At 38.6% G+C, this 25,148-nt stretch overlaps 1 long non-coding RNA gene across 2 annotated transcripts in view; it reads right to left on the bottom strand.

The window, feature by feature from the left end:
• Window positions 1-25,148, bottom strand: part of LOC139046156 (uncharacterized) — a 323,446-nt gene that overhangs the window by 287,542 nt on the left and 10,756 nt on the right. Inside the window, exons 3-4 of one of the 2 annotated variants that reach the window (XR_011505788.1) lie at window positions 14,896-14,958; window positions 496-6,085 (exon numbers count right to left, since the gene is read on the bottom strand). This is a non-coding gene — a long non-coding RNA (uncharacterized lncRNA). Of the gene's footprint in view, window positions 1-495; window positions 6,086-14,895; window positions 14,959-25,148 lie in introns of those variants that run through there. The other variant, XR_011505789.1, reaches the window with a different exon arrangement.

Below are 25,148 nucleotides of genomic sequence, written 5' to 3'. Positions count from 1 at the left end.
TAGCCCATATCCAGCACAGCAGCTGGAATTATACTGCTAATTTACGTCAGTTTGTGTAACTCCTGTGCTTAAAAACTTCTAATAGCTTCCTATTTTACAGAGCAAAATAAAATGGTCTAAAAGTCCTTATAATGGCCTGGAAGACTCTGATCTCATCCCCACAGCATTCTCTTCTGACCTGATCTCATACTACTGTCATTTTGGACTTCTTACTGTCCTTTAAACATGCCAAGTATGATTCTGCCTTAAGGTTGTTGCACCAGGAATTTCCTCTGTCTAGAACATCCTTCTCCAAATATCCACAAAACTAACTTCCTCAGGTGTTTTATGTCTTTACTAAAACATTGCTTTATCATCAAGGGCAAATTCACCTACCTTATTTATTATTACAAACTATCACAATCGCCAGAATTACTGATCATCCTTAGCATGATATACTTTTTCTTGTTTCTATTCCATTCATCACCTTATGCCACACTATTTAATTCTCTTATTCATTGTTCTAAATCAGCTTTATTGAGTTATAATTTAAATACAATAAAATGCAACCATTTTAAGTGTACATGCTAATGAGTTTAGACAAATTTATACATACCTTCATGTACCTACCAACTTTATCAGATATAGAACACTTTCATGTTTTCCCCCAAGAGTTCTCTTGTGCCCCTTCCTGGAAAATCTCATCTCACATCTCCCACCAAAGTCAATGTTTGATCTACTCTCTATTCCTGCAGAGTTGACTTTGTTTTTTCTAGAGCTCAACACAAATGGAATAATGTGTGGTGTTTGTGTCTGGCTTCTTCCATTCACCATAATGTTTATGAGAAGTATCCATGCTGTTTTATGCATTAGTCATTTATTCATTTATGCTATTGAGTAATATCTCGTGTGAATATATAATAGTTTGTTTATACATTCATCTGTTGCTCAACATTTGGATTTTGTTCTCAGTTTGAACCTATTATGAATAAAACTGCTATCAACATTTTTGTACAAGGCTCTATGTAGAAATACGTTTGCATTTCTCTTGTGTAAATGTCAAGTACTGGATGCTGGTTCATATGATAAGTACATATTTACCTTTGTAAGAAACTGCCAATTTGTTTTCCAGAGTGATTGGACCATTTTGCGTTCCTACCTGCAATGCAAGAGAGTTCCAGATGTTCTATATCTTCACCTTCACTCGATGTTATCACTAACATTTAACTACTCTAGCAATGTGCAGTGGTATTTCATTATGGTTTTAATTTACATTCCCTTTCTAACCAATGATGCTGAGCATCTTCCCACATGTTTAGTGGGCATTCATACATGTTCTAATATGGAGTGTCTTCAAATCCTTTGTCCATTTTTTAAATTGGGTTGTTTGTCTCATTGAGATGTAAGAGCTGTTTGTAAATTCTAGATTCAAGTCCTCTGTCAGATATATGTAATGTCAATATTTTCTCCTAGGAAAGAGGAGTGGAGAATAACCCAAGCTGGGATTGGATTAAGGGAGAATAAGCTGATTGTCTTAAACTAAAGACATTTGTTCTTTAGATCTTGAAGGCTTTCCTTGAGTGTTGGGTTTTAAAATCCAGTATTTTATTTCCTTGGCAGAAAGCCTTTATTTATTTGTTAGCTTTCAGCCACTTCAATTCCTCTACTCAACAAGCCAGTTCATAATCGTGTCAGTGCAAGCCTGGCAATGATGTAAGAGAAGACAGAGCTCCACCTCTTTCAAGTCCTAACAGCCTGCCCTTCCAAAGGCTCTTCATTACAGAAGTGCTATCTCAGAGATGAAGAAGGTGTCTCCTCAGGGGCTAGAATATCGTTCTTCTTTTATTTTCATAAGATTGTGAAACATGGAAGAATTCTTCAAGAAACCAAATCCATTTCATAAAATTGGCTCCCACATAACCTTCGTTTCAGAGACTTTGGCAATATCGGCACCCTATGAAGGCCCCAGGTCACTGATGGTGCCCCACTATGACAGGATTCTCAGCCAAGTGAATGTGCATATAGACTGTGCTCAAGCCATACTGAGTTTGTTTCCATACTCAAGCAGCAAAGCAGATTTGCTCTCTAAATCGAATTTCTTTAGTTGGATTGAGTTGCCGTAGTGAAAAAGGAAAGGAAAGATACAAGTCAAAAGTTAATGAGAACATAGTACCTGCTAATTATGATAATGTTAATAATAATAAATGCAGGGAACATGTCAGCTCTGTATTACTGTATCTTTAAAACTGAAGACTGCCAAATATTTAGTAGATACATGTCTGATATTTGCTGAATGTCATCAAACTAAATCTTCACTAGGCGTCCGTCACTGTGAGGTCTCTACAGATATGATCCCACTTAGTCCTTACCATCTCCTTCCCCCCTAAAAAACATGCAGTAAGTGAGGTTGTTTCAGTTTTACAAATAATAAAACTGAAGTTCAGAAAGGTCAAGTTATCTGCCCTAGTTCACACGGCTGTAGAGCTAAAATCAAAACCAAGACTTTCACAAAACTATCCAAATAGTGAAAGAGTGAAATTAATGTTCTTGTTTAAAAATTTCACTTATGGTAGGAATTCCGCACACTTACATTTACACACACTCCTTTCCCTTTAAGTTCTGTTCTGCATGAAACTTGTAAAATGCTTCACTTTCTGAGTTTCTTTGTGTATAGTCCAATTCAAAGAGGGGTAAAAGCAAATTTTGAGTTGTGAATCAGTCAAAAATGTTTATTAAGCATCTATTTTACTATTCGCTCTTAGAAGAAATGTATATACATACACAGAGAGACGAATTAAAGCCTGTTATATCAAGGATGATGACTTATCCATCCTTACATCCTTAGAGTCTGGCTTCTTTCTTGGCACGCTGTAGTGCTCCATAATTTATAGCTACCACAACTGTATTATTTTGCTATTCACTTCCTTGCAGATAATAAGTAAATAATGGTAATTCAATACCATTACATATGTATGTTTGTGTGCATGAATGTATGTGCGCAGGCACAAAATAGTTAAAAATTTAACCTCTAAAAACTTACATTATAGTTGGAGAGGGAGATATTAAACAAAATAGGTAAGGAGATCATATAGCATGTTAGAAGGTAATAAATTACACGGGTGAAAATAAAAGCAGTGAACATATGTAGGGTCTAATGAAGAAGAGGGTTTCATTTTAAATTAAGAGGTCAGAGAAGATCTCATTGAGAAGGTGATATTTAAACAAAGATTTAAAAGAGATGAGAGAAGAAATTATATGAATTTATTGGAAAAGTACATTCCAGACAGAGGTAACAGCTAACGTGAAATCCCTAAGTTGAATCTAGAATTCAAAGAAGAGATCCCTTTGGTGATAAATATTTGGAATTGTCAGCGTGTAAATGATATTTAACACCAAAGGATGCAACAAGGTTGACTAAATAAGAAGTGAGATGGAGAAGAGAAGTCCAAGAATAGCTGTGGGGGGTTTCCAGTGTTAAGTGGGCAGGTGGAGAGAGCCACAGGAGGAGCAACTGAAATAGAAGGAACATCAGGTGATAATGGTGGCCTGGAACCTGAAGAACAAAGTATTTCAAGGAGAAAGCCATAATGTAAAATAGTTATTCTGTTTCCAATCTTCCCCTACCAACCTATTTTCCATAATATAACCAGAACGATCTTTCTAAGCAAAAGTCTGATCACATTAGATTCTTCCTTAAAAATATGTTGTGACTTCACATTGCCTACAAAAAAAAAGTTCAGTCTTCCTAATGTGGCTTATAAGGAGCTTCATGAGCTGAATTCCAGTTACTTCTCCAATGTCATCTCTCATTACACCCTTAGTTAATTAATTTATGTGCCAAATTTATTAAACACCTCTTACATTCTAAGCACTATTTTAGATACTGGGCAGAGAACAATGTGGAAGACGCACAAGGTTCCTGCCCTCATGGAAGGGATGTTTTATTGGGTCTGGGGGAAATGGATTATAAGTAAATAGATGAGTAAATGAAGTGGGTGCTAAGCTCCATGAGAGCGGGAATATGATCTGTTTGCTTCCCTGCTCTATCTCAACAAGAAAACAACTTTAAACACAGAAGTTGCTGAGTGTACTTGTTGAATGAATGATTGAATAAAGATAATTTCGGGTGGCAATAAGTACTATAAAGAAATTTGACATAGAAATTCATGGTGATTGAGAGCAGGCTACTTGGACACTGTCGTCACAGGAGGCCTGAGACCCCCCATTCTTGTTTCCAGCCATTTGAAGCGTCTTTAAGTTTGTCAAAGATAGCAATTTCTATATGGTCCATGGACTTTTGAGTATCCTATCCTTTTTGCCCAGGAATACTCTTCCTCCCTAGCTCCAACATCGGATCTTTGCCTGGCTAATTCTGACCTTTCATTTGAGTATTAAATTTAGATTTCAACTCCTCTGGGATGCCTTCCTGCACCCCTCCACTCCTTAAACAAGATTAGGTGCGCCTCGTAATTGCTTGGAGCATTCTGTACTTAGCCTTAAGGTAGCTCTTATCTTGCATCATTTTCATTGATATCCAGACATAGAAGGAAACAGTAGAGCAGGGAGGAACCTGCTATGATTAATTATGGCAAGGATTTGGAGGTGGTGCTTTCCTGTGGCTTCTGACAGCATAAAAAATAGGTGCAGGCTGGTCTGTGTTGGGCAGCCGTATTTCTTTTGCAATATTTTGCAAATTGGAGAATTTTTTTCCCTTAATCACCTATCCCAAGCACCTAATTTATCTATTTGTTTGCTTTTCTGTTTACTTATTTATGTATTTATTTATACCTAGGCCTGTTCCAAATCATCTCTGACATGAAACAAGCATCAGTACCCATCAGTGCCTGTCAAAGCGGAACTGCAACATCAGCACATTTAGAATTAATATTTTAACTTTAGAGAAGGAAAAGCCTTTATCAATCTTCTTTCCAGGTGGTTTTTAAACTATTGTGGGTCACAGGACCTTTTGATTTGTCTGTTTTGTTTTTGTTTGTTTGAGGTTTTGTTTTTTTTTAATCTGATGAATTCTTATCCCTAAAAAATATATATTTTCCTCTTTATACACATAAAATTTTGCATGCAATCTCCAGGGATTTACAAACCCCTGATGCTGTTTATGTTTAAGATCCCCTGATAGACCTCAAGCTTTAAGTATGATACGCAAGGAAACTTGGTCTCACAAATCAGGGTCTTTAAAGAAGGAACAGATTTTTGGAGTGGAAGGTCATGTCGTCATTCTGCTTTAGGAAAGGAGGTAGACATCCAGCCCCTACCTGGACAGTAGAACCAGTGATGTATACACGTGCAATTTTAGTCTATCCTCACGCTCTCCAATGGGGGAAAAGATAGAGTAAGTTTCCTGCAGAAGAAGAGAAGGGGTGCCGACAATCCAGCAGTTGGGGAAACAGGTAAGGTGATGCAGGCTGAAACTGGGAGTCAGCCTCCAGGACCCTCGGAGAGTTCAGCCAGTAAAGATAAGTTGATCTGACTGCTGACCCACTTGCTGTATCAAACCACCAGGATTCATTCAGGCATATCGTGAAATACTGGAGTGTGAGTTTAAAATAGTCTGAAATATATGAGGACCTGACACCAGATTTACTAATGGAGATGATTTATGGTGTCACATTTAGCAATGTTTTGGTCCTGACAGCACCGTTCATATTCATCTTCTTAGCATAAGAATATCAGAGAGCAAATATGTAACCAAAACCTCAAGTATTCTGAACCTTCTCATTTGTCTTCGGTTGGGATTTTTAAAGTGGCTGGCCTCTGAGAAGCACGAGGGGAAGAAATGTGCTTTTCATTAAGATTTTGGGCAAATAATTGCATTATTGGAGCACCATCTTTTAGGGTCAGCACTTTGCACCCAATTACCAGTAAATGTAATGGATGGTTCCTCTGACTTGTCATTTCTGCTCTGCTGGCACTTAAGGTAATCCTCGGTAACTTTTCCAGTTAAAGTGAATTTATTTCTGGCAAAAATATTTCTGGAATTAGATGCTCTCTCCAAATGAAGAACACAGTAAACATGCCCACTAGAAACTGGCTTTTCCTGAACTGTTTGTTTATCAAGAAAGAGAGTTCTCCGAGGCAGAAGATGCCCCTAAAAAAAAGAGAGAGAAAAAAAAAGCTTAATCAACATTTTAATCTAATTAGTGACAAAATGACCTGATTGAATTTGAGATTTGTTAATTCCGGATGTGTTTCTGCTACTGTCTTTCTGAATTCCCCAAGGAAAGTCATTTAAATCTTTCAGGCTTTCATGTTTCAGTTCAAATGCCCACTCTGTCTCTTCTTAAGGCAGACCAGTCACTCTAAGACTCAATTCTATTGTCTATAAGAAGGGAGTAGCACCTCTCTTAAAATGCAACGTGAGCTTAAATGAATCATGTGTTAAATCACTTAGAACTGAGCTTGGCATAAAGCAGATACTCAGCTAGTTATTGTTATTAGTGTTGTCTCAAAGAAATGAATATATGGAGAAGCAGATGAATTGATCAAAGAAGAAAGTTGAAATATTACTCAATTTTATAGATTGATGTCCTGGAAAGTTCGTTTTGGAACAAATACCATGTCAAATAATATTTTTCCTCTGACTTGGTTTTGTTTTACACGAAGAAGTGTTTTCCATCAAAGACAACGTGGTTTAAACTTCAATATTTTCTTTATGATAAATTATTCTCCTTTAGTGTGTTATTTTGTAAATAGATAACGTCAAGTGTTTGCTCTCATAAAATTAAATGGGAGGAGTCAGCAATAATTATCAAAATTTTAGTGATGGCCTAGAAAAAGCTCTGATTAGCGTGGTAGTCAGAATAATGCAGCACTCTGCCCGCAAGGTATCTATGTCCTACTGTGACTATGCAAAGGTACATGGCAAAGAGTAATTAAGGATGCATATGGAGTTAAGATTGCTAATCAGCTGATAAGAAATTTTGCCTGGATTATCTAGGTGGATTCAATGTAATCATGTGTCCTTAATGGTAGAGAAAGGAAACGGAAGCGAAGGGCAGAGTAATGTGACATGTGAAAGACTAGACTTGCCACTGCTGGCTTTGAAGATGGAAGAAGGGAGCCACAAACCAAGGAATGCAGAATGCCTCTAGAATCTGGAAAAAGACGGGAAACAGATTCTCTTCCAGAAAGGAATACAGCCCTGGGGACACCTTGATTTTAGTCCAGTGAGACCTATGTTAGACTTCTGACCTATAGAAATATAAGAAAATAAGTTTGTATTGTGTAAGCCACTAAGTTTGTGGGAATTTATTATACCAGTAAAAAGAAACTAATACAATTAGCAATAATAATTATATTTTATTTGTAGAAAACATATTTTTATATGACTTGTTTGTATAAGTTCACAAACATGCTTTCACATAGTTTTGAATCCTGGGAGAAATTTTGTCATCTCGACCTCAGTAGATACAGCAGTGGTCCAAGGCAATGAGGAGGCTATTGCAATAACCCAGGCACCAGGTGAGGGTGGCTTGAACTTGGGTGTTATGGACTGAATGTTTGTGTTCCCCCAAAAATCCATATTTTGGAATCTTAATTCCCAATGTGATAGTGTTAAAAGATGGGGCCTCTGAGAGGTGATTAGATTATGAGGGTAGAGCCCTCATGAATGGGATTGATGCTCTTATAAAAGAGATCCCACAGAGCTCCCTAGCCCCTTCCACCATGTAAGGATGTAATGAGAATTGTACAACCTGGAAATGGTCTTCACCTGACCATACTGGCACCCTGATCTCAGACTTCTAGCTTCCAGAACTGTGAGGAATAAATTCCTATTGCTTAGATATGTATACATATAAATACCTAATCTGCTGTATTTTGTTATAGCAGTTCAACTAAGAAACTGGGTCAGTGAAAATAATAGGAATTGATAGATTCTAGATATATTTTGAAGTTAAAGTCATCATTTTTTGCTGGCAGATGGATTGTGGATATGAGAAAAAGAAAGATCAAATGTGACTTCAATATTTTGGACCTGATCAACTCAGTGACTGTGGATGGAGCAGATTTGGGGAGTAAGAGAGAATTGGAAGTTTAATTTTAGATCTATTAGGTTTGAAATATCTAATAGACACATAATAGAGAAGTCAAGTGGGCAGTTGGATATACAAGTCTGGAGTTCTAAGTCTGGAATGATATGAACTTGGGAATCTTGAACATGCCAATGGTGTTTAAAGTTGGGAGACTTGACGGTATCACCTACGAAGTGAGTATGCAGAGGAAAGAGATTCAAGAATTGAGCCCTGACTTCTGTGAAATAAGGATAAACAACCAAGGAGACTCAGAAAGTTTGCTGAAAGAGATGAAAGAACAAGCAGGAAACTGTGTGATCCCTGAAGCCAGGTGAAGATATTCCTAAATGCTATTTATGTTGCTGTCACTTGCCGTCAAGTCAACGCCAACTCCTGGAGACCCTATGACTGAGTGATGTCCACAATATTCTGTCCTCAACAGCCCTACTCAGCTTCTGTAGACTTATGCCTATGGCTTCCTTTTAAGGAAAGGCCTTTCCTTTGGAGCCAATTCATCTCATATTTAGTCTTTCTCTTGTCCTTCTCCTTTCTACTAGTCCTGCGCTTATTGTCTTTTCCAAAGAATGCTGCCTTCTCATGATGTGCCCAAAGTAGGACAGTCTTGGTTTTATCATTTTTGTCTCCAGTGGTAGTTCAGGCTTAGTTTTCTCTAGGATCCACTTGTTCATCTTTCTGGCAGTCCAGGGTGTCTGTAGAGCTCTTCTCCAACACCATATTTCAAATGAATCCATTTTTTTCCTGTCAGCCTTCTTCACTGTCCAGCTTTTGCACCCATACACAGTAACTAGCGATATGAGGGTGTGGAAAATTTTGGCCTTGGTCTCTGATGACACTTCCTTATACTTGATGATCTTTCCAAATTCTTTCATTGCTGCCCTTCCAAATCTCAGTCTTCTCTTGATTTCTTGGCTGCAGTCTCCATTTAAATTGATGAGTGAACCAAGGTAAACAAAATCTTTAACAATTTCACTATCCTCATGGTCTATATTAAGGTTGTGTAGTTCCTCTGTAGTCATGAGTTTTGTCTTCTTGATGTTCAAATGCAGTCCTGCTTTGGCACTTCCTTCTTTCACTTTTGTCAGACATTGTTTCAGGTCATTGCTGCTTTATTCCATGAGCCTCACTTGCCCGGTGCCTGCATGCTCTATAGTAACCATGTGTCCTCCTGGCCTCATTCAAGGCATGATGCCAACTATCTAGTATTTCACTGATCCAGAGCCTGGCCAACTCGGATCTGCTTATCTCAAAGAACGTCACTTCTTGAAGGAACACAGAGCCCTTCCACGTAAGCTACCAGTCCTTGCAGGTCCTTGCAATGCTGGTCATGCAAGAACAGTCCCTCTTGGTAAGCAACCCTCTCTCTGTTCGTGGTAGCGATGCACGACTCCAGCCAGCCAGCTGCTCCTGGACTCCCTGTATGTAAGTTCCCAATAAACGTTTATGTCTCATACACAGTCCCTGCGTCTTTTCTTCTGTCTCCCTGGTGCCTTCCCATTGCAGCTCACACAGCTGGGCTTGTGGTCAGACGTGGTGTTATGTGCATGTCTTAGACTGTTGATATTTCTTCCACCAATTTTTGCTCTTCCCTCATCTGTGTCTAGCCCAGTTTTTCTTATATATTCTGCATACATATTAACCACATAGGGAGATAAAATACACCCTTATCTGACACCTTTGCCTATAGGAAACCATCTGTCTCTTCATATTCTGTCCTGAGAGTGGCCTCTTGTCTACAACACAGGTAACACATCAGGACAATCAAATGCGGAGGCACACCCATTTCTTTCAGAGCAGCCCAAAGTTTTTCATGATCCATGCAGTCAAAGGCTTTACTATAGTTTATAAAACATAGACCAACCTTCTTCTGAAATTCTTTGGAGCACTCCAGTAACCAATGAATAGTCACAATTAGATCTCGTGTGCCTCTCCCTTTTCAAAATCTGCTTGGACATCAGACATTTCTTTATAAATGGAAGAGAAAAGCCTTTGTTACAACAGCTTAAACATGACTTTACTTGCTTGGGAAATCAGAGCAATGGTGCTATAGTTACGGCACTCCTTGGCATCTCCTTTCTTAGGGTTTCCAGTCTGTAGGCCATTGTTTTGTTTTCCATATTTGTTGGCATATTCTTGTTAGGATTTTGACAGATTGAGTCTCTGCAGCTTGAAATAATTCTATCGCTCTCCCATCTACCCTGGTGTCTTACTTCTTCCCAGCACATTCAGGGCAGCTTTCACTTCACTTCAAGAATTACGGGTTCTTCCTCAGAGCAATCTTCTTCAAAGGCATCTGTCATCCTTTGCTCTCTTCTCTATGGATCTTCAGTGCACTGTTTCCGCTTTCCCTTTATTTCCTCCTGATCAGATAGTGTGCTTCCCTGTCGGTCCTTCAGCATTCCTAACCTAGGTTTAAATTTCCCTTTGATATCTTGAACCTTCTGGAAGAGAACCCTTGTTCTTCCTTTTCGGTTGTTTGCTAGTATCTCTTTGCATGGCCATTGTGGTAGTTCTCTTTCTCTCCACATGACAGGCACTGAGAAACTGCATTCAGGATTTTAAGTCTACTTTGTCACCTTTTACTTTTGCCTCTCACCTATCCTTAACAATTTTTAGTGTTTCTTCTGTCATTCATCTCAAGTTCTCTTTTTTTTTACTTCAGGCATTGTCTTTTTGCATTCTTCCTTAATAACATTTCTGCTCTCAACCCATAGTCCTTCTGCTCCTCAGTCAATTAAGTTTAACAATGCTGATCTGCTTTAGTGTGGCCTTTACATTCTTCAGGAATGTTGTCTATGTTTTATTTTGGCACTACAGCTCTTCCAGGGCTCTTCTTCAGCTTCACCCTGTTATTTGACATTAACCGTTTGTGGTCATGACCATAGTCTGCTCCTGGTCTTGTTTTGGCAGAGAGAACACAGCTTCTCCATCATCTACTTCCAGTTACATACTCTATATCACTTCTATATTGGCCAGCTGGTGATGTCCGTGTTTATAAAAGTCAAGGGATATGAGTAATATTTGTAGACCCAAAGTATAATTCTTCTACATCTGTGTTTCTCACCTAAGCCACAATTCACATTTTGGACCAGATAATTTTTTATGATGGAGGTTTATCCTACATGTTGTAGGATGTTTAGCAACATCCCTGATTTCCATACACTAGATGCTAGTAGCATACCCCATGTTGTGACAACCAAAACTATCTCTAGACATTGCTAAATTCACTTTGGAGACAAAATTGGCCCTGGTTGAGAACCACTGTCTTACATATATTCTAACTTACATTATTTTCATTTATTATCCCCTGCCAAGTTGAAAGCCTAGCAGTCTGGCAGAAGAAAATCCTTGGGATTAAGACAGAGCTGGTCCTCTATCAGGAAGGTTGAGAATCATCAACAGAAATCTAGCAGCCTTTACTCTAGACAGAAAGGCAGACCATCCATTTCATGCCTGAATTGCCTTTAAATGATAGCTTGATTAATGCAATTTTCTACCAGGTCATCTTTGAAGAACTTCTCACAGAAACTCACTTTGGCAACCTTCAGGGTAAAATGGAAATCGTCCGGCTTGATTTTGTCAGGCAATTGTCTAGACTCCAAAGTGTCTAATTAACTTTGTTTTCTTGATGTCTCTGTGCCCAGAGGACCAGAAATGGGAACAGTTCTGCACACTAAGGAAATAATTTTCTAGTGAGATGCTTATGGATATTACTGTGGTACCAGTGACCTCAGGAAAAACTGAGGACACTGAAGCTCTTAAGGATCTTTGTCAACCTGTTTCTGAAAAGGATAAAATGTAAAATGAAAATAGAAGAAAATATATAAACAAGGAAGCAGGCACTACAAAACTAAAAATCGAAGAAAAATTCTCATGCATAGAAGACAATGATGATGATGATGAAAATTATGCCTCATTTACTCAACAACTGCTCATTGAGTATCTCCTTGAGTGGTTTTGTCCCTAGTGCTTGAGAATATAGTAGTAAATAAAATAGAAAAATAAATTCCCCCCTCATGATGCTTTCATTCTAGTGGGAGAGACAATAAACAAGATAAGTTATTGTCTTAGTCTATTTGAGCTGCTGTAACAGAATGCTGTAGACTGAGTGGCTCATAAAGAACAGAAATTTATTTCTGAGTCTGGAGGATGGGAAGTCCAAGATCAAGGTACTGGCAGATTCCATGTCTGATGAGAGCCCTATTCGTGGTTCACAGACGGCTGTCTCCTCGCTGTGTCCTCACATGGCAAAAGGGGTGAGGGATATAAAAGCCTCTAATATAAGGGCTCTAATCCAGTTTATGAAGGCTCCACTCTCTGACCTAAGAACCTCCCAAAGGTCTCACTTCCTAATACCATCACATTGGGCTTAGGTTTCAGCATACAAATTTCAGGGGGACACAAATATTCACTCTATAGCAGTCATAGAATCATAATGTTAAAGAGAAAAATCAATCAAGGAAGGAAGATATGAAATATTGAAGGGATTGATATATTACTGTGGATTACCAATAAAGGAGATGAGCATTCTAGGCATAGAGAACAGTAAGTAAGTTCACGTGGGAGCTTGCCTGGTACTTGGGAGGAACAGCAAGAAAAGCAGTGTAGCTCAAGAAAAATGGACAAAAGTCAACAGAACATGAGGTAAGGTCAGAAAGTTAATGGGAGGCCAGATAATGTATGGCTTGTAGTTCTTGGTACTTCATAATTAGAACATTGGCTTTTATGCTGAGTGAGATGAGAAGCCAATAGAAGGTATTGAGCAGAGGAGTGACCTGATTATATTTATGTTTTAACAAGATGATCTTATAGCTGTGTTGAGAATAGATGTCCAGGGAAAGGCAGGAGCAAAGAGACTGGTTGGGACTATCTAATAATCCAAGAGAGATATGGCTGGGAATCAGATAATGGCATTGGGGATGGTATGAAGTGATCAAATTCCATATAGATCTGAAGGTAGGATAAATAGGTTTCGTTGCAGGAAAATATGTAGGGTTTGGGTGAAAGAGAGGAGTCAAGGGTAATTTCAAGGTTTTGGGCCTGAAAGACTGCAAAGATGGAGTTGCCATATACGGAATGGGGAATTTTATAATATGTGTTTTTGGAGAGAAGGTGAAAAATCAGGCTGTATTTTGGACATGTAAAGAAAGGGAAGATTTCAAGTAAGCAGTAGGACATAGGGGTCTGAAGTTCAGTGGGGAGGTCTGAGCTGGAGATAAGATTGGTGGGTCATTAACATATAATGAAGATGAGAAATAGCTTGATTTCCCTTCTTCACAGGTTGACCTCTTTAGGTGGGCTCAAGCTAGACCATGCCAGGCAGGTGCTACAATAGCTAATAATCCAGGCCAAATCCAGAATATAAAACATATTACAGGACAAAAAGAAAACCAGTCTCTCCAACAAATCAATGGCATTAGAAAAGGGAGGGGGGATGTAATAAAATGAAGAAAGACTTAAAAGACATATCAATCAAACGTAATGTATGAGAGTTGTTTAGAGCCTGAATCAAGCAAACCAACTACTAAAAAAGACATTTTGAGAACAATTATGGGATTTTGAAGATGGCCTGGATATATGATGACTCATGGAATTATTATATATTTGGTCATAATTTGAGTATTATATATGTGTGTGTGTATCTACCTATATATGTGTGTATATATACATATGTATGTATGTATGTGTGTGTATATATATATATAACCATATATATAGTAGATTTGGCTAACTGAAAATTTACAGGTGAAATGACATGATGCCTGAGTTTTGTTTTAAAATACTTCAGAAAGAAAAAGTGAAGAATAGGGGACTCAAGAATGGCAAATGTTGATAAACATTGAAGATGAACAATCAGTGTATGAGATCTTTGTGCTATTCCTTCTACTTTAGCGTAGTTTTTGAAAATTTCCACAATAATATAAACTTTGCTAGAATATAATCTCCATGTGAACAGGGATCTTAATCTGTTTTGTTTATGGATGTATACCAAGCAACCAGTACAATGACTGTGACGTTGCCGATGCTTAATAAATGCTTGTGAATGGCAAAAGAAGTGAAAGCACTATTTAGGGGAACAAAAGCTTGCTGACTGCAAACACTTTGCATGTCATCTCACTTAATTTGCACAATGGTCAGGAATAGCTTATACTCTCCACTAGCCAGGTGACAAAATTTTGACCGAGGTGATTTTACCAAATTCACACATCAAGAGATCGACGGAGCAAGCCCGTGTGATTCTAACACCTAAGTTCGTGCCACTGCTACCTCTCCTACGATTCTGATATTCTCATTTGCCAACACAACATGGAAAAAGCCTTTTTAGGAGAAATGCTTGGTGGTCTGGCTGATTCTAAAGAGATGCTTTATAATCACCACACATCATTTCCTATAAATTACTTGTGTATTCGTTGACCCTTTCTGAGCCTCTACTGCATTTCATGCAACGACACATGCAAGGTAAAAGTGAGTAAGATACACCTTTAGCTTTTATGGAACACCTTGTAAAGTACACCGCAATTTACCCATGAACCCGAGAGTACCAAAAAGAGCAAAAGGAGTGCTCCACTATCTTCAGCCTTGTTGCGATATTCTAAAGCAGATCCTTGTTCAGACAAAATTTTCTCTTATTATACTGCATTAAATCAGCAATTGATCCACATGGAGCAGAGAAGGGACAGTGAAGCCAAAAGTTTCCACAGTGGGAGGCCCTGCAGGCTGGAATGCCAATTCAACCATGAATCAAGATTCTTGGACAGGGCTGGCTGCATGATTGGCAGGACCCGATGCAAAATGTAAAATGTAGGGGCCCTTGTTCAGAAAGCAAGAAAAAGTGCTGTTAGAGGTACTAAAATATACGACTTTTTACCTGTTGTTGGCAGTCTCTTTCTCAACTTGTCATGGTGTTTTTTAATTAGTAGTCCATGTCGTTCTAAGTAAAGAAAAATTAAAATTTTGAATGGTTAGCATGAATTTCACTGTTTATCTTCATGTTGTGGAATGCCAGTTTTAAATACAAACATCAGAGAATTTAACTCACATCCGAAATCGTGGAAATTATACCCCTCATGTTTCCCCGAAGGGTGCCTCAAGCAGGCAAAGAGACAAACACAGGCGAGCTTCAGGAAGGTTGGAAGGAGGAAGAGAATTCCTTTCCACTCAGGCATGGGGTGGGCCTAAGGGAGTGCTCCATAGGGACAGGGACTCATGGAGTAAGTACAGATCCCTACAAGTACCTGGGAACCCCGCTCCCCACAGCAGGGCTCACGAGGCTTGCACAGACCCGAAGGCTGCTGGTTTCCTCCTCCTGACAGCCATCAGACTTACATGTGGTACCCCAGTGGGGGCCAAGGTCTAGGGAAGTTGAGCCAGGCATCTCTGCTTCCCACAGACATATTGCCCTAAAACACTGGGAAGGGTGAGTCCCAAGGATATTGCAACCTCCATGCCAAGACTGCTTGTTACCTGGATCATGGATGGGAGAGAGGCTTGGTCTTCACAGAGATGTGACCTCTGGCCAGCCACCCACCAGCTATGCCATGATTCTGCTGGCTCAGGCTGGGGACAGCTGCTACCATGGCCCATGCTGAGACACTGAGGGCTGTGTTTATCTGGTGGGAGCTTCCTTGTGGCAGAACCCAGGTCCCTGCCAATGGAAGAGAGTGCCAATGGATGGAGGTTGGGCGTATGAAGGGGTGGAAGAGTAGATAGCCAAGAAGCCCTTCTGAGGAGGTGGTAAGAGGAAAACAGCGTGAGCTGAGTCTCTAAGCCTCCAGCCATGGTCTATTGTCCCATTCAACTCACAAAACACAAATTCAAAGATGAAATTATTAAGGGTTTCAAGACAACAACTGCAAAGCCCAGGAACCTTCTGAACATGGGGGCTGGTGTGACTCTACAGATCTCAGCCCACGAAGCAGGCCCTGATTCCACGTTCTGGTCCCCGTTGTGCTATTTCTGGCTTTCTGAGACTGGGCTACATATCACACTTCCAGACCTCATTTTCTCATTTGTCACATGAAAATAGAGCCTATCACCAACTCATCAAGGGCCAAGTGGATTTAATAGTCAAAAATGATAAACTGACAGTTTTGAAGGAGGCTTTTGTCAGCCAATTTTAAACTTATAGCCATTGCTGGGCCACACAGAGTCTAGAACCTTGTGAATTAACATTGAAAAACAAATCCTGTAATTATGAGTAATATATTGCCTCAGGGTTTTAATAGTGCTGAAGGTGTTAATTTGTTAAATATAAATATTTAAAATATGTCAGAGTTCTGGAACTGTGTTTTAGGATTTCCTAAGCTTCTATTATCCTCCAAGAGGATCTGAAAGGAGCAATTCACATCCACTTGGGGAAGGTTTGAAGCTGGCATTTATGAGGACCTACTATGTGTCAGCACAGCTGTCTGTGTCACTTCCGAGTGCATTCTCTCACCTACTCTTCATGTGGCTGTTTCAAATATTGTGGTCCTGTTCTTCCTCTGTCTCCAAGTTAGAGTCGCCAGATATAGCACCACATGGGATAAATTTATACAGAAAATATACTACATACTTACACCAAGACAGTTATTTGCTGTTTATCTGAAATTCAGATTTAATGGGGCATCCTGTATTTTATCTGGAAACTCTACTCCAAGTACAGCATCCACTGCACTTCTCAGACAAGAGTGAAGGCATTCTTCTTTTCAGTGTTCATCCTTTCCATAAGAGTTCATTGCCCATTTTTATAAAGATGTGTGCATATGTGTATGTGTACACAGAGAGAATAAGAGGAATAAAGCATAGCATCTCAGAATGTTTTATGTACCAGTCATGCTGCATAAGAGTATCAGAACACTTTTCATTTTATTGAAATGACTTCATTTTTTCCAAATGATTGCATAGTTTCTACCTCTAACATCAATTGTGTATCAAAAATGTCACCAAAATTGCTAGAAAGAAAAGTAATTTTCTGCTAACATCATTGTAAGCTAAAGTGGTGTAACCAACAGAGCTGCTCAGCAACCTTCAATGCAGTTCTATTATTTGTTCTAGGAATCTCTATGGAGAAAGGACTCCGTGCAAGAGACACGAGGGAATAAATAAATGAAGCAAATTGCCCCTCTCCGAGATATGGACATTTGACACCTCAAGGAGCTTACCATCTAACAAAGCTACTGTATGAAAAGGGCTGTAGGAACACAGACTCTCTCAAGGATAGAAAGGCTGGGTTAGTTTACTTATTTAAGTAACCTGGTATGTTAAAAAATGAAGAAACCCCAAAACAGAGTTTCAAAAACTATAATATATTGTTAATTTTTACATTTAACATTTTAAGCCTGAAAATTATAGCTCAATGTCATTGTACAATTCTCCACTCAAAAATTCAGGATTTATTTTTAAAATATTACTCCATAATTCTTTATAGATTCAGTGGTCCTATGATGTAACAAACACTCATCCAGACGTAGTATCTGAAATTCTCAACTTGAAGCCTGCAGTGAATAAATGGAAAAGAGTCCTAGTCCCTCCAAGCACTTTAGAAAGCCCCATATTCTCTTGAGGCAGAGGAGGAGTGTGATCTGGATCATCAGAGAGTTACAGCAAAATGACCGGGGAGTTTGAACAAGAGGGAGATGGCCTCCTGGTGAGCTTGTTCACCCCTAAACCCCACTTTGCTATTTTTGATGTCTTCAATTAACCATCCTCAAATAGCATTATCAACTTTGGCATGGGAAACTTCCCACAATCATCCTTAAAAATAAACAGACAACAACCAGTCTTTAAAAAAAAAAGTCATGTATTTGTATGTCTGGCTAGTGTGATTAATAACAAAAGTAAAATAATTATCAACAATCATTAAGACACTACTCCGTTCCAGGGTGTACCGTTAAGTTCTTTCTTTATAGTATCCTGTTTAACCTTCACAAAAATTCCTTGAGGCTGGTTAACAAATGAATCTTATGACATCAAGACTTAGAGGTTTACTCCTGATGAGAGTTGGTCATTCTGTTTTTGTTTGATTAAATACAATTAGGCAAAAGATGGAAATTCTTGGCTGTAGTCACTGAAAGCTTAGTTGAACTAAGCTGCTGATCAGCATTCATGAGATATGCTCACAAGGTTGACATTGGGTTTTTGCTGTTGTTGCTGTTTGTTTTGTCTGATTTTCGTAAGGTTGGAGAAACCAGCTAGCTATGTGCTTAGGAAGCCAGTTCACCATCCATGTTGTGTGAACCATCCAAAAGTCTGCTGTGTACACACAGTGCTTACATAGGCTCTTGTAGAATCTGATATGCTTTATAAAACAAAGAGTACAAATATAAGGTCATATTTTTCCTGGTTGAATACTTTTCCTTAGTGACTTATCTCACAGACCATCAGATCCCAGAGTGTTATGGATCCTACAGACTGTCAGATCCCCACCTAGTGTTGTGTTGCAGAAATTTATTTCAGGCAGACATGGAAGAAGTGATCAGGTTTACTTTCGCCAACCCAACTCTCACCTGCGGCACAGAAGCTCTACTCCAGCACAGCAGGCTGAGAATGGCAGGGCCCTGATTGCCCCGGCCCCAACTTGCTTGCATGTTGAAGGTTCCATGACAAGAGGTACAAGCCAAGACGTTCAAGGGCTGCCATGTCCTACAGAATCCACCTGGAGAGCAGGGGCTGTCACTCCAGGAAAGCAAGTCCCTGTCCCCAGCTCTGATGCAGGGGTATAGGATTTCTTCCCAGGGAAAAAGTCAGGCCATAAGGAAGAAGTGTTCCTCAGTTCTACCTTAGAGGACTGACTTTACTTGGAATGGACTGTTGAGAACTTCATGACTAAACGTGTTGTCAAGAAATGTGCAATCTTGGCAGAAATTAAAAGGAGGATGTTGGCTCCATGACACAAGCAAAGCAGCAGAGCATCCAGAAGTTTACCAGACAGAATCAGGAAAAGATAAAACTAAGGTGCACCCTCAGGATCAGAGCCAACTTTAGAGGTCAGGGAGGCTGTCCGAGAAGCATGAGGCTGAGCTCACACAGGAGTGTCAAGAGCTGCGTGTGGGCAGAACTGAGAATGGCACCTAGACCCTTCACAACAAAGGGCAAGCCTCACCGTCAGGAGGGACTTAGACCTCTGACCAAACACTGACTGGACAGCAAGCTACTCTGACCCAGGGGCAACTTCTGGAAAGCCAGGCATACAAATCAAATCACGCTCATTCCTGTGGGTCTGCAAGACTGTGTTCATGACAAGGCTGTACACTCTCAAGACAGTTCAGAGAGGAAACCTTGAAACCACTAATCCTTGGCAGAATATGGGACAAAATAATGCAAACCTTGTGACTGTGATGGCAGCCTCCAAGCCACACACTCAATGCGAAAGGGTAAAAATCTAAGTATTTAAGGGAGCTTGACTTATTTGACCAATAAGTGGCTTATACCAACCCAGAGATAACCCCTAGTTACCTAGATTAAGAGAAAACAGGGAAAGGCAGTCTGAACATGGACACTATAAAGAAAGGGAAAAGACAGGCCTCGGGATGGGAGAAAATCTTTGCAAATGATATATCTCATAAGAGATTTGAATATATTCTTATAATTCAGTAATAAAAAGACAACAAAGTCCTATTCAAAAACAGGCTATGTAAATAATAGACTTTTCTTCATAAAAAGGTTATACAATTGGATAAGCAGCTAAAAAGATGTTCGATGTTATTAGTTATTAAGGAAAGGCAAATCAAAACTATGATGAGATATCACTTCACACCCACTAGGATGACTATAACCAGAAAACTAGATAAATGTTGGCAAAGATGAGGAAAAATCAGAATCCTCAGACTCTGCTGGTGTAAGTGTAAAATGCTACAGTCACTTTGTAAAACAATCTGGCAGTCCCTCAAAAGATTGTACACGAAGTTACCATATGACACAGCACATCTATCTCTAAATACCCAAAAGAATTGAAAACAGATGTCCACACAAAATCTTGTATAAGAATGTTTGTGGTGGCATTATTCATAATAGCCAAAAGGTGGAAATAACCCAGATGTTCACCAAATAATGAATGGACAATGTGTGGAGTTTCCATACAGTAGAATATTTGACAATATAAAGGAAAGCTAAAGTAGCCAGTCATAACAGACCATATAGTGTATGATTCCATTCATCTGGAATGTCCATTATAGGAAATATGCATCTCTATAGAAACAAAAAGTGTGTTAGTGACTGCCTAGGGATGGAGGTGGGATTTGGGGGAAAAATGTGGAACAACTGCCAATGGGTATGGGGTTTCTTCTTGGACAAATATGTTCTAAAAATAGATTGTGGTGATGGTTACACAATCCTGTGAACCTACTAAAATCCTGAATCATATACTTTAAATCAGTGGATTGTATAGTGTGTGAATTATGTCTCAATAAAGGTGTTTAAAAATGTAAAATAAATAAACTATGGTTATGTTGTTAAATCTCTATATAATGATGTTGAGCAAAAAACAAAAAGTCAGAGATACCAAAAAATACATGCAGAATAATTCCTTCAGTAGGAAAGGAGAAAGAACAATAAATAACAGGCAAAGCTAAGGTATGTTGTCAGAAGTTAGGAATGTAGTTGCTCTTGTGGGTGCACAGTATTGACTAAATGAGAGTGGGAAAGATACTTCTAGAAGGCGGAAAATATTTTTATTTTTTATCTGGATGCTGGTTACATGAGTCTATCCCACTTTTGAAAATTTATCAGGAGACACATTTATGATATGTACATTTTACGTTTGCACACTGTACTCTAATAAACATTTTTAAAACTTATGGAGCTGTAATAATCTTAACAGATAGAAGCTAAGTATTACTTTATTATAAGTTTCAACTTTCATAATTTTAATTGAAGAAATATTGGGTCTGTAGTCCAATTTGTTGCATTTCATTCACCTATTTTTTTTTTTTTTTTGAGGAAGACTGGCCCTGAGCTAACATCCGTGCTGATCTTCCTCTACTTTATGTGTGGGTCGCCTACCACAGCATGGCTTGATAAGTGGTGCATAGGCTCCAAGTGGTGCATAGGTTGCACCCAGGATCCAACTGGCGAACCACCAGCAGCTGAAGTGGAACGTGTGAACTTAACTGCTGCACCACAGGGACGGCCCTGATCATTCACCTGTTTTTTAAAATTCTTTCTTTGGTCCATTTTTTCAACAAATACTTATTGAAAGCATATGGAATACAAGGCACTTGTTTAGGCCCTGGAGAAATAGCCATCAACAAGACTTCATTCACTCTACCTTCATGGGATTCATAGTCTATTAGCCTAGAAGACAAAGATTAATTACAAGTTTAATAAACATCACAAAGAAGAGGTGCCAGATATTATGGGAGTAGATAACAGAAGACCTGCCTTGGTTTGGGAGTTCCAGGCAGACTTACTGAAAAAAGTGCCTTCCAAGAGTAAGCCACGAGGATCCGTAAGTTTCCTGACTTAAGCGATGGAAGAAAGTCTTCCAAGCAGAGGGTAGAACCTGCATCAGGGCCCTGAGGCAGGCAAGAGGTTGGCCCTTCATAGAAAGAAAGAAAGTCACCTAAACGTTCAGTGGGAGGGTGGTTCAACATAGAACTGGAGACATACTCTGAAAAATGGTTTCTAGCTATTTACAGGGAGTAATTGATTATAGCAAAAAGTCTTTAAACTTGCTTTCTGCCTCCAGTCTTCTTTTATTTCTACAATATATTTTCCATAGTGTAACCAGAATAACCTTCATAAAATAAAAATCTAATTACAGAATGCCTCACTTAAACCTCTTAATGGCTGCCCATTGCTGGCACTTGACTACTCCATATTCATCTCTCTTCTCACTTCCTCCCTCACTAGCTACATTCCAGAACCGTCTGTACATCTTCAATTGCACTTTGCTCTCCCTTGCGTCTGTGGCTCTGCATATGCTGCTCCTTCTGCCTGGAATGCTGCCCACAATCTCCTTTTTCTACTTATTTTTCAGGTTTTAACCTTGATGGTACCTCTTCCATGCAGGCTTCCCTGGTTTCTTAAATCTGTGTTAGGCATCTGTGCTTGTTGATCCCAAAGCACTTAGTAAACGGTGACATAATTGTCTGTTTACTTGGCTCTTTCCTTAAAACACTATAAACTCTTTGAGAGTCTAGATCTGTCTGCCATATTCGTTACAGTGTCTCCAGCACCTGGCACATATGAGTGCCAAAACAATTTTGTTTAATTAATGGATCAATGTCTCAAGGTGGTATTGATCTTGCCCAGAAGATAGTAAAACTGAATGAATGAATATTCAAGCAGATTTTTCCAAGTAAAAGGAGAATGAAAATAAAACAAATGGATGTTATGAATATATCTATGGCAGGCTGAATAATACCCCTTGCCCCCAAAGTGTCCTTCTCCAAATCCCCAGAAACTGTGAATATGTTACCTTACCCAGCAAAAGGGACTTTGCAGATATGATTAAATTAATGATATTCATATGGGGAGATGATCCTGGATTGTCCAGGTGGGCCCAAGGATATTTATAAGAGCGAGGCAGGCGCATCAAAATTAAAGAAGGCGATATGATGACAGAAGAGTCAGAGAAGGAGATGTGACAATGGAAGCAGAGGAGAGAGATAGAGACAGAGAGAGAGAAGCACAGAGAGACAGAGAGATAGAGACAGAGACTGAGACAGACAGAGTGACAGAGATAGAGAGAGACAGAGAGAGAAAAAGAGGGAGAAAGAGAGATTGGAAGATGCTATGCTACTGGCTTTGAAGATGGAGGGAGGGGACATGAGCCAAACAACAAAGGCAGCCTCTAGAAGCTAGAAAAGGCAAAGAATAGATTCTCCCCTGGAGCCTTCAGACACAACGAAGCCTTATGACACATCGACTTTAGGACTTCTAACCTCTACAATTAGAAGATAATAAATTTGTGTCTTTTTAAGCCACTAAATTCATGATAATCTGTTACAGTAGCAATAGGAAACTAATGCCATACACTTGAGTTTTTCTCATAGCATAGGTATTTCAGAAAATTGGAGAAGAGGACAAAAAGTGGATATGGATGAAGGTAACTCTATTTGTGATCTTGTATACTTAGAACTGAGTATTCTTTCCCCTGGCTTATTGGAAGAAGTATTTAAAACAACAAAAAGCAACAACAGCTTGCATTGAAGTATATCTTTCTGGAACAGGACATGAAACTGGAATAATTACATGCCATTTAGTATACAAACTTTTGTATACTGTAATTCTTGCTTCTCATAGTGTTGTGGTATGGGATGAATACTAACTATTGCCTAGTTAATTCAGATCTCCACAAGTGCATTAAAGAGAGTAGTTAGTGGTAAGGAGAGCATTGGAAGATAATGGATCCATATTTCCTATTTTGGTTGTATAAACAGTTTTAAAAAGGAAATTTGAATCAGGTTTATTCCAGGAAGTCAAGAGGAGCACTGAATCAGTTACTAGTATCATCAGAAATGTTTATAAATTATACTTGAGGTCAACCTATTTTTTGTTTGTAAATTAATTGGATGGTTTATTGAGTTCAGCTGGCATCAGAGTTACACGAAACAGAAAAGAATAGGGAAAAGAAAATCAAGAAAATCAGTCACTGCCAGATTTCTCCAACTCAGCGATATTTTTAATCAATTATTCACTTGGCAGCAACATTTGACCATTTGAAATAAAAGAAAAATTAAAAACTTTGATAACTCTGTTTTCTCCCATTTGTCTAGTTGTACAGTCCCGGCGTCAATATATAGTATTTTTTCCAGCCATAATCTCATCTTTTAGATCCACAAGGTATTTTTAAAGTTAACATGTAGCATGCCTGGCTAGTTTAACAAAGTATATTAGATCACCGTCGGAATTTTCTAGTAGCTGCTACACTTTTCTTGCCGTCAGCTATTCACTAAATGTACCATTAAATCTCATGTTAAACTTCATTATTAAAACACCTAATAAGGCATTTTGTTAAAAACCAAAATGTGTTGTACTCTGCCCAAAAGTAACCCAGTATTGTTTTCTGTAGTAATTTTATTAGATGTTAGCTCTCTACTTTTTATGTTCCATCATAGATTTTATTGGGTTTAATTACAGATCTATACGTATTTGTTAAGAAGTACTGGTTTGGCATTTTCCAGTGACAACTACATTTTATTCAAAGAAAAAAAATGGATTAGAATAAAAATTGCAAGAGGCTAGCCCATTGTGTAAGATGATTAATTGAATTCCAGATTTATATGCATTTTTGATGAATGATTTCCCATAGTAAAAGGACTTGAATGGTGTATCAGGGCATAGTATTCATTTTAATAAGTTTGCACAAAGTGCATAGCACCATTATTATAGATCAGCTGTGAAGATGTGGATTTCATTCCACCTTCATCCATTTTTAAGTCTGACAAACTTTGTCTTATGAACTTAAAGAAAGAGAAAAATTATCCTGAGACTATTAAGTCCCAAATTGGCTTCATCTACTATACAGGAGGAAAATAATTTTTTGATCCATAATTCTCACAAATCTTTTGCTCTGTCAGTATTAAATACCTATTTGTTAGATCCAGCTAATGATGATTATTGATGGTTGTTGAAAGCTACGGTGAGGTATTTCTCCATGTTCCACAGTAAATTAGAAATAAAGTGACTTTCTTTATCTTAAAGTCATAAAATTATCATATTAGGTCTGTGATCCATTTGTGACAGCAAATTAGCAGAACATTTCTAATAGTTTAGATAAAAGCTTTTGGAATATTCCAAATTCAGGACTAGAATGTATTTGGTAAAAGCAAAAAATTAATGAAAACCACGTGTAAACTCTTTGGAAAAAAATGAGATCAAAAAGATGATTAGCCAGACATGAGACAATATAAAGAAATCTTTCATCAATGCTCATGTAAGCTCTATCTATAAAAATATTATTTTAGGGCAGATAACTTTGTATATATGACTTTTTATCAAGGTGGTCCTTGTAGTAATTGTAAGGAATGACAGGGCCACCAGATACTATGACTACAAAATGCTTTAAACATTAGGTTCTTCTGACTCCATCCTCCCCAACGAATGTTTTGATTGTTTGGCTTCCCATGTAACTTGCCTAGGGGGGAAAAGTCATGCCATTTAAGCTAATTCAAACGTTCTATTCCACTTGTGGAAGTG

Source organism: Equus asinus, chromosome 9 (assembly GCF_041296235.1).
Source record: "Equus asinus isolate D_3611 breed Donkey chromosome 9, EquAss-T2T_v2, whole genome shotgun sequence".
Classification (NCBI taxonomy): Eukaryota; Metazoa; Chordata; class Mammalia; order Perissodactyla; family Equidae; genus Equus; species Equus asinus.
Note: the sequence above shows the minus strand (reverse complement) of the source record. Positions and strands in the feature narration are given on the sequence as shown.